Genomic DNA, 11,595 nt, shown 5'->3' on the forward strand with positions numbered 1-11,595 from the left:
ACCCGTGGCTAGGTCCTTTGGTCTCTATCTGGTTTATGCTAATATACTAAATTACTCTTATAATCTTACTGGATTTCTATATTTTACTAGGAATTCTATTTCATACAGTTAAGATTATACACTTATAATAATCTTCACATAGGTATTTCAAGCGCTGATATAGCTTGTCTAAGCGCAGATACAGCTTGATTATAACCTTGATATGATTGTGTTGCTGTGGAGGAAAACAATTTGCCTCCAAGCAAGCGCTGGTCTAAACTTATCACTTACAAGCTATGTATGTTGTTGCCATATTGTCATTTAAATTGTTGCAATCCTTTTGCATTTTGCTTGTCTCTTATTCATACACGGTCGGAACATTCTTTAAGCAAAATAAAATATTGTTTTTTATTGCCTTTGCAATGCTTGTATTACAAATTGACTGCTTATTTACTTGACATTATTTGGGACCCAATAAGATTTTTTCTGCTTAAGGATTACTACTCTGCAAACACATAGCAGAGTTAATTGATATGACCTTTAGAACACCAGTGAACATTCTTCAGTTATGCATTAGCATACCATGGTCATTCTTTCCTCAATAAAATATTGGTTCTGATTGGTCATCCTAACACTTCTGGGTGCTACACATTTATCCATCCGCCGCTGAGCTCCCTGAGCCGTCTTAACAGCAGTGTAGGCCCCTGGGCACAGCAATGCACTGGGGCCCCTACCCACCCATCAGCGGTAGGGGTGGGGGGTGCTGTCAGTGGCAGGTTTGATGTTCTGTGGGGGTAGGGGGGTTCTATCTTTCTCTCAGCATGTAGGACCTGAAGAAATAATTTCTGCTAATTACTGCTTTACTGCACAAATGGGGCGGGAAGGAGAACACTAAACTGTAGAAGGGGACATTGTGCTGAATGAAGGGGCCCTGGTACATGACTTCCAGGGAGGTAGGGGGTGTTTAATACACAGGGGAGGGGTGGAAAGTGGAGTGGGCTTAATAATAATCATTTTCCGGAGGTCAGGGCAGCTTGCTTTACTGCAGATATCTCCAGTTCCTGGAAATAGATTTCTTAGCTTTAATGAGATAAAAAAAAACTAGAGAGTCCAACCTTTCAGAAGGTACTGGGGACTTGGGGATCAGACTTCAGTAACCAGAGCAATCCACCAACAAAAATATAAAACTGCATATTAGGCGTGTGGAGCTGGAGCAGGGACCAGCTGCTTGAAGGCTGATATCTTTGGTTCTGGGCATAGTAGAGACAAGCTGCCAGTGTCCACTGAAAGGGGAGAGTCCCAGCTTTTGGAGTATACCCTCTAAGTCAGACAGAACCCGAGATATCTGGCTGGGAAGAACAATTAACAGGCTTGGATGGGGACCACTGCTTTGAAGTCAGATATCTCCGGTTCCCCAGGGCCGATTTTCAAAAATCTGGTAACCCTGGATAGAGGGGACCCTCAGCTATCAGCCTAGATCCCATTGAGACCATCTGAAAATATGACCCTGGAGCTGCCCGGCGGTGGGGGGCAGTGACAGGGGGAGTGAGGTTTCTTCACTCCCCCCCATCACCCGGCTCCATAGCAATGCAGGCAAATATGGACAAGATCATCCATATTGGTCTGCATGTATAAGCGACGGGGCACCAGCATTGAACGAGCGTGGGGCCACGCATCGTTCATCGCTGGTGCCTCCACACTGAAAGATATAAATGGTATCTCGTTCATTAAATTACGAGATCGTTCATATCTTTCAGTATTCTCATCCAGTGTGTAGGGCCCATTATAATGTCTGAGTCTGTGAAATCCCACAAATGCTGGCAGCACTAGAGATGGGAACAAGCCCTCGGGTGAAACCGGTTATCTGACCACTGAATATGTGTTAATGCCGCTGTCAATTTGGATAAACAGGACCATCATGCTTCAATGAAAATGCACACTCCACCAGCTATTACACCCATATGGAGGTAGCACTATTTTCTCCTTCAGCCCTCACATTTCTGAATTGCGGCGTGACATCCTGCAATGTCAGCTGATATCAGGGTGTCAGCTATGCTCTAACAGAAACAGCAGAAGTGCCCTTTACTTTCCTTCATACCTGCAGAGGTCCGGCTATACTCTCATCCACCCTCCACTGATTTAACCTGATTTGCCAGGCGATCAAAAGGGTGACAAAGAAGATATCAGCAGGGACAAGATCTGCTGGACTATTCTCTAATCAATCTCTCTTTGATATTGCCTAAAGGGCCCTACAGACACGGTGATATGCCGCCGAGCTGCCCGACCGCCGATACGGCAGACGGGCGACCCGGCAGCGGGGGGGGCAGTGACGGGGGGAGTGAAGTTTCTTCACTCCCCCCGTCACCCGGCTCCATACAAGTGCAGGCAAATATGGATGAGATCGTCCATATTGGCCTGCATGCACAGCCGATGGAGCACCAGTGATGAACGAGCGCGGGGCCGCGCATCGTTCATCGCTGTTGCCTCCACACTGCACGATATGAACGGTATCTCGTTCATTAATGAATATCTAATGCATATCTAATAAATAGTAGATTTTAGACTAATCAACATTGATATCATCCTGGATTTTTTTTCCTATTATAGTTAAGAGTGACCACAGTATAGAGTCTTCTTTTTCCCCTCACACCAAAAGGCATCAGAATCCCAACAGCTGTTAGAATCCTGGTGCTGGAATCCCAACAGGATCAGGAGACCGACCCCGGATTCCCGACTGTATGTATACCGTGCAGGTTAGGGTCAGTATGAGCTTAGGTGCCTTCCTGGGGGGGTTAGGTATGTGTGGGGCGGTAGGGTTAGGCTGCTTAGGCACCACCGGAGGGAGGACAGGTATACGCACTAAGGGGGGCAGTTTGGGTTAGGATGTGGGCATGGAGGGGTAGGGGACAGAGGGGAATATACTGACATCTCCCCATCGGGATTTAGAAAATCGGGATGCCGGCATCGGTATTCTGACTACTAGCATATCATCCTGGACCCCAGAGCCGTAACTAGACATTTTTGTACCCTGTGCCAGAAATAAAATTGGTGCTCCTGCCAAAGGTGCATGGGAAAAATATAGGGGCATGGCTTCAGGGGGAAGGGGCGTGGTCACAAAATAATACCAATTCATATTATGCTGCACAGTAGTCTTCATTATTCAAATTACCACACACAGTCGTCCCACTTATACACATTGCACCATGGAGAGCCCTCATATATTCTACGCCAGCTAGGGCCCCTTTTACACATTATGCCTGGTAGAGCCCCCTTTATCACATTACGCCAGGTACAGTCCCCTTATACAATGCCAGGTAGAGCCCCTCTTACACACTGCACCAAGTAGAGCTCACTTTTACACACTGCGCCATGAAGAGCACCCATTCCTTTTACACATTGCACCAGATAGAGCCCCCTTTTACACATTGCACCAGATAGAGCCCCTTTTCCTTTTACATACTGCACCAGGTGTATAAGGGCCCTAGGCTGATAGCTGAGGGTATTGTATTTCCAGGGGTACCAGCTTTTTTTTAAATCAGCCCTGGGGAAACAGAGATATCTGACTTCAAAGCAGTGGTCCCCATCCAAGCTTAGTAATTGCTTATCCCAGCCAGATATCTTGGGTTCTGTCTGACTTTGAGTTTTTCTTATGGTATACCCCAAAAGCTGGGACTCTCCCCTTTTGGTGGACACTGGCAGCTTGTCTCTACTATGCCGAGATTCAGAGATATCGGCCTTCCAGCAGCTAGCTCCAGCTCCACACGCCTAATATATATTATAATATATTTGTATATTTTCATTAGTGGATTGCTCTGGCTCCTGAACTCTGATCCCCAGGTCTCCAGCACCTCCTGACAGGGGGGACTCTCTAGTTTTTTAATCCCATTCAAAGCTAAGAAATCTATTTCCAGGAATTTAAGATATCTGCAGTCAAGCATGATGCCCTCCCACCAGAAAATAATGAATATTAAGCCCACTCCACTATCCACCTCTCCCCTACGTATTAAACACCCCCTACCACCCTGGTAAAGGGGTGCAGGGTCAGAGGCAGAACTAGCGGTGGTGCTAGGGGGCACCAGACAAAATCTTGCCTAGGGCATCATATTGGTTAGGGCCGGCTCTGCTGGTATATGTCTAAGAACTTTATTAAAGCTCCCAGATTTACATTCCAGTCAGCCTCTACGCCTTAGACCTCCACTGGTCAGAGTCAGACATCAGGTGTGACAGGGATGAGGCAGAGTGGGGGTGGGGGGTGGGGGAATTTCTGCCGATGATGTGTCTTCAGTGCATGTGCACTGTGGGCAAGGCACCATCAGCACACACCTAGTTACGGCCCTGAAGGAACCTACACGGCTTGAGGGTGAGACTGGCGGATGAGCAAATGCAAAGAGCAGCTAATTAACTACTAGAGGAGGGGGCTTCACATTTAGAGAGGGGGGATGGGGGAGTCTAGTGGTTAATTAGCTAGGGGGGCACACTAATACATATACTGACTAGGAGGGGAGGGAGCACACTAACACATATACTGACCAGGAGGGGAGGGGGCACACTAATGTGTATATATAGACTAGAAGGGGGGGCATACTAATGTATATACAGACTAGGAGTGGAGAAGGCACATTAATACATATACTGACTAGGAGGGGAGGTGGCTCACTAATGTATATACAGACTAAATTTAGGGGTCAGGCCGCCCCTTGGCACATTATTGTCAGGTAGAGCCGCTTACACAATTTACGCCAGGAAAAGCCCCTTATACACTTTATGACAGGTAGAGCCCCTTACACACATTACACCAGGTATATCCTCTTATACTAATTATGCCAGGTATATCCTTTTATACTAATTATGCCAGGTAGAGGAGAGAGACAGGTGTAAGGGGGGGGATGGAGTCCATAAATCTCTGTCCTTTCAGCCAACCTCCACTCCCCAGACAACAACACTGCACTGCACAACAACCTCCTCCAACACCTGACAATACACTGCTCTTCCTACACGGCACACAGGGCGGCCCAAGCGGAGGTTGCCTATCCCACTAGGAAGCACTGCACCATTCCCTGCATACAGATGTAGTGCCCTATATAAAAATGGTACAATGGGCTTTGAGGTATAAACTTAATCGCTGCTAAAAACATACTGTAAGTATTTTGTATATCTCTGTGTTTTCATTATAAATACTTATGAGAAATGTATATATTGTATGGCAGTCTGAATGCATGAGAAGGGGATACTATGGTGCTGAGGAGGCTCTGAGGGAAGCTTCCAGAGCCCATTTGTGCAGAGTATGAGGGACCCATGTGACAGAGGTGGGAAAAAGGGGTGCCTCGCGGCCATACTCAGAGGAGTATATAAGCACCTTGACAGCAGCGCAGGCAGCTAGAGGGATTTGAGTGCACTCAGGTGGAACCAACAACTGAGCTGTAAATGGTAACAGCAGCAAGAGCTGTGGGGGATAGTGAATCCAGAGCAGGGTAGCTGGAGTGCATCACATCCTTCAGGAAGAGGCAGGTGGCGCTGGTACCTGCCCTGGGTGGCTGTCACAGCGGCATCGGCAAGAGTCCACAGTAGAAGCTGCTCATATAGCTAGTGAGCCGAGCCGGAGCAGAGAGCACAGCACCCGAAACTGAAAATAGCAGTACTGAGACCAGCCAATCCTGGGCCAGCTCTAAGTGGCCAATTGTGGGAATGACAGCCTGAGGCGGGTACTAAGCAGCAGTGAGGAGTTCCTGAGTTTGAAAGTGTGATCTACAGTGAGCGGACAATACTAGTGAGGCAGTGCAGGTGTTGCCAGCATTTCTGCGTACACAGTGCATATGCACTGTGTGCCAAGCACCACTGGCACAGCCCTACTTGTGCCCCCCCCCCCCACCCGCACACTGATGTATATACAGACTAGGAGGGGGCACACTAATGTATATACAGTCTAGGGAGGGGGGGCACACTAATGTATATACAGACTAGGGAGAGGGACACACTGATGCATAAACAGACTAGGGAGGGGGGCACACTAATTCATATACAGTGCATCCGAAAAGTATTCACAGTGCTTCACTTTTTCCACATTTTGTTATGTCACAGCCTTATTCCAAAATGGAATAAATTAAAATTTTCCCTCAAAATTCTACACACAATACCCCATAATGACAACGTGAAAAGAGTTTTTTTTTGAGATTTTTGCAAATTCATTAAAAGCACTATACAGAAGCACTGTACACAGGCTAGGGAGGGGGGTACACTCATTTATATGCAGACTAGGGAGGGGACACACACTAATATATACAGACTATGAGGGGAGGGAGCACAATGCTGCCTAATCAAATGGGGAGACGAGGAGGGCATATTGATGGATATACAGACCGGCAGGGAGTGAGGGCACAATGATGGATATACAGTGAAGGAAGGGAGGGTCAGTTATACAGAGAGGAGGGGCACAATGAAGAATATACAGATGAGGGGATATTGGACCTAGGGGGTCATTCCGAGTTGATTGCTCGCTAGCAACTTTTTGCAGCACTGCAATCAGGTTAAAACTCAGCAAAACTGCACATGCGTATGCACCGCAATGCGCAGGCGCGTCGTACGGGTACAAAGAGGATCGGTGCTGGGTGATGAATTTAACGAAGAATCCATTCGCACAGCCGATCGCAAGGTGATTGACAGAAAGAGGGTGTTTATGTGTGTCAACTGACTGTTTTCAGGGAGTGTTTGGAAAAATGCAGGCGTGTCAAAGTGTTTGCAGGGCGGGTGTCTGACGTCAATTCCGGGACCAAAAAGACTGAAGTGATCACAAGGGCTGAGTAAGTCCAGAGCTACTCAGAAACGGCAACAAACTTTTTTGTGCCATTGGCTGCAAAAGCGTTCGCACACTTGCAAAGCGAAAATACACTCCCCCATAGGCGGCGACTATCTGATCGCAGCACAGCAGAAAGTTGCTAGTGAGAGATCAACTCGGAATGACTCCCGTGGTTTTGCCCAGCTGCTAACAAATTTGCTGCTGCAACCAACTCTGAATTACCCCCACAGTCTTGCCATTTATCAAAGTAGGAAAGACGCAGTCTTGTCATCTTGTCACACACACAATGCAGGTACTCACAGTGATGGAGCAGTATATATATATATATATATATATGCATATATATATATATAGTGATGGAGCAATGTGCATATACACACACACAAAATATAGGTACTCTCAGTGATGCAGCAGAATAAATATATATATATATATATATATATATTTCTCATACGTCCTAGAGTATGCTGGGGTCCACTTCAGTACCATGGGGTATAGACAGTTCCGCAGGAGCCATGGGCACTCTAAAACTTTTCAAAGGGTGTGAACTGGCTCCTCCCTCTATGCCCCTCCTCCAGACCTCAGTTTTAGAAATGTGCCCAGGCAGACTGAATGCACTCCAGGGGAGCTCTACTGAGTTTCTCTGAAAAGACTTATGTTAGCTTTTTTTATTTTCAGGGAGGACTGCTGGCAACAGTCTCCCTGCTTCGTGGGCCTGAGGGGGAAGAAGTAGGAACCAACTTCCTAAATAGTTTCATGGCTCTGCTTCTGGCTGACAGGACACCATTAGCTCCTGAAGGGTACTGAACGCTAGCTGTGCCTAGATGCTCACTCCCACAGCACGCAGTCACTCCCCTTGCAGAGCCAGAAGTCAGAAGATAGGTGAGTGTTAGAAGGTGACGGCTAAAGGTACCGCGTGGCTAGCGGGAGCACAGCGCGCCATACTATCCACACAACACAGGCACTACAGGGTGCAGGGCGCAGGGGGGCGGCACCCTGGACAGCATGAAACCTTATAAAACTGGTAGAAAAGGGGCATTAGATGCAGAGGCACAGCCCTACCCCCGCCAGTATAAATATAGTTATCAGAATCTCTGAGGAGAAACGCGCCATTGCAGGGGCGGAGCTTCCTCCTCAGTCAGCCAGCACACTGCTCAGCGCCAATTTCTCGCTCTCCTCGGGCTGTAGAGACAACGCTGGTCCTCCTCCACTACTGAATTGTTATGCACACCAGTGCCTGCAGGAATGTACTGGTGTCAGAACTGTTATGCACTCCAGTGCCTGCAGGAATGTACTGGTGTTTGAACTGTTATGCACACCAGTGCCTCTAGGAATGTACTGGTGTCTGAACGGATAGGTATGCAAAGCAAATGAACTCACAGACAGACACAGAAGGTGATAGGGTAACAAAATACACACAAAGTGAACAGAGAAGCCCAGAGGCTAAGGAACTGGGTATCTCCCTTGTATTAGAACTGCTCAGATGGGAAAAGCAAGATGTTGTGTTTTAATACGTAGAGAACCCGAAATGCTGTTGCTAAGGGCAACAGCAAAACCCTAAAGGGTTACCAACGGGTGTGGCAGTAAACTCCTTGGTCGGAGATAAAATGATAGACACAAGGAGAGTCTCCACAATCCTAATTCTCACTTGCAGTGCACAGGTTCAGCTTACTGCCACTAAACTGACCCCTGACACCTAGCACAGTGAGACAGGATTAGACAGGCAAGTCTTAGAATACAGCCGCAAACTTGCTAAGTTCACAGAGTAGTAACAGAACCCCAGCAAGCTAAACGACTGACTCCAGTCTTACTGCTAGGTCTGGATTGGCAGAGTGTAATACCAAATCCCCAGGCCTATTTGCAGTAAGCAACAAACAAATACAAAGCTACACAGTACTGGCTAACTTTCAGAAACTGACTAACCAACAAAGATTCAGCAGCATCTGCTTACCCTGAGAAGAGGCCTTATAAAGCAGGTGCTGTCCACGCCCCACTCAGACCTCACAGACTGTGAGCACAAAAACCAGCACCGGATCCCCTGCCATGCACAGAGCCTATAACCACTGCACAGCAAAAGACCCGAACCGGAGTATCAGCTGCGCTCAGGTTACTCCGCTAGCACTTGTCTCCCGGTTGCCATGACGACGTGGCAGCACAGGGCAGGAGACCCTAACAGTGCCCCCCCTCTGACGAGGGGTCAAAGAACCCCTACCACCGGGTTTATCGGGGAACTGCGAGAAGAAAGAGCGTATCAGTCTGGGGGCATGAAGATCACAACTGCGCACCCACGACCGCTCCTCCGGGCCATACCCCTTCCAGTGCACCAAAAATGACAGCCGACCCCGAACCATCTTGGAGTCAAGAATCCTTTCAACAACAAACTCCCTCTGGCCACGTATCAGAAGAGGGGAAGGTCTTCCACTGGAAGAAGGATTACTAATCGCCCGTTTTAAAAGGGAACAATGAAATGTTTTATTGATACCCAAAGAACGGGGCAGATCTAACTGAAATGCCACTGGATTGATAACCCTGGTGATCTTATAAGGGCCGATGAACCGGGGGCCTAACTTATGAGATGGCTGTCTCAACTTCAAATTCTTGGTAGACAACCAGACGAAGTCTCCAAATTTGAAGCTGCAGGGTCTTTTCCGCTTATCAAAAACCCTTTTGGTCACTAATGACACAGACACAAGGGCTTTCTTCACTTTCCGCCAAATACCTCTAAGGACCGAAACCACAGAGGAACCACCAGGCGTGGAGTCCAGGGGGTCAAAAGAATTGGCCTTAGGATGATGCCCATACACACAAAGGAAGGGAGAGATCCCTGTAGCAGAGTGAGCCGCGTTGTTATAGGCAAACTCCGCCATGGACAGATGAGCAACCCAGTCAGTCTGACACTTGGAGACATAACACCTGAGGAACTGCTCCAAGGACTGGTTCACCCTTTCAGTCTGCCCATTAGACTGCGGATGGTAGCCTGACGACAAGCTGACAGAAATCTGGAGATCGGAACAAAATGCCCTCCAGAATTTGGCCACAAACTGGGATCCGCGGTCAGAGACCACATCAAGTGGCAACCCGTGGAGACGCACAACATGCAGCATAAATAATTCAGACAGGCGTCTGGCCGATGGCAGCCCAACCAGTGGAACGAAGTGCGCCATCTTCGAAAACCTGTCAACGACAACCCAGATGGCTGTCATCCCCGAGGATTTGGGCAAGTCCACCACAAAATCCATTGAAATGTGGGTCCATGGCTTAGATGGGATAGAGAGTGGATGTAATGGGCCAACAGGAACCCCTCTAGGAGTCTTATTTCGGGCACAGATGTCACATGCCCGAACCCACTGATCCACATCCTTAGCCACCGAGGGCCACCACACCGCCCTAGATAGCAACTCCCGAGTTCTGGCAATACCCGGGTGACCTGCCGACTTCTTGGCATGGAATTCCAGGAACACTCGCTGTCTTAACCTAGGAGGCACAAACAAAAGACCTACCGGAAGGTCTGGAGGAGCCTGTTCCTGTGCTCTAAGGACTAATGATAAGAGGTCCTGGGTAATGCCCACTTTAATACATGATGGGGACACAATGGGCAACGGCTCCTCGGTGGTCTCTTGGATTGGAGCAAAACTCAGCGAGAGCGCATCAGCCTTGATGTTTTTTGACCCAGGGCGATATGTTATCAAAAAATTAAAGCGAGCAAAAAACAAAGCCCATCGTGCCTGCCTGGCATTGAGACGCTTCGCTGACTCTAAATATGCCAGATTCTTATGGTCGGTGAGAATTGAGACCACAAACTTAGCCCCCTCAAGCCAGTGTCTCCACTCCTCGAGTGCATCCTTAATAGCCAACAATTCCCGGTTACCCACGTCATAATTCATCTCGGCAGGCGAAAATTTACGGGAAAAGTAAGCACAGGGATGAAGGCGATTATCAGACACTCCCATCTGAGAAAGCACTGCCCCAATACCCATCTCAGAGGCATCCACCTTAACCACAAAAGGACGCTCTGGATCTGGGTGTCGCAGCACCTTGGCCGATACAAATGCCCTTTTGAGACGGGCAAAAGCCGCTTTAGCCTCACAAGACAGTGAGCAACATCCGCCCCTTTCTTAGTGAGTGCCACCAAAGGCGCCACTATAGACGAAAATCCAGCGATAAATCGTCTATAAAAATTCGCAAAGCCCAGGAAACGCTGAAGCGCCTTCAAACTAGTGGGCTGCACCCCATCCAGGACTGCCTGTACCTTGGAACCCTCCATTTGGAAACCTTCTGGGGAGATAATATATCCTAGAAATGCGATTTGCTGAACTTCAAATTCGCACTTCTCCAGCTTCGCCCCAAGCCGGTGGTCTCTGAGTTTCTGGAGGACTAAGCGTACATGCTTCCGATGTTCCTCCAGGGAATGGGAGAAGATTAGGATGTCATCTAAGTATACAACTGTCACGATCCGGGTATCTGGACGCCATTTCTTACCCATCAGATGCCTCCTAAGGCTGGCTCAGCGCTCCAGGACCGGATCCCATCTGTTATCCTGATGTGTACATTCCTGTATCCTCTCCTGTCACTCTGGGACGCTGTCACAGTAAACGCCATCTTACACCTGGCATGGCGTCTCTCCCGCGGCCTCCGCCGCCGTCCCTGAACTTCTGCATGCAGAGTGTCTGAGTGGCGATTACGTCAGCCGCGGCCTCCGCTGTGTCCGCGTGGTTGGATGTGCATCTGTCAGCCTGGCGCCTCCTGTCTCCGGTGGCCGGCGCCGCCATTACTGTTTTCATTACCACATGGATTACAAACCAAACTTCCCTCCAAGTGTCTGC

Source organism: Pseudophryne corroboree, chromosome 7 (genome assembly GCF_028390025.1).
Source record: "Pseudophryne corroboree isolate aPseCor3 chromosome 7, aPseCor3.hap2, whole genome shotgun sequence".
Classification (NCBI taxonomy): Eukaryota; Metazoa; Chordata; class Amphibia; order Anura; family Myobatrachidae; genus Pseudophryne; species Pseudophryne corroboree.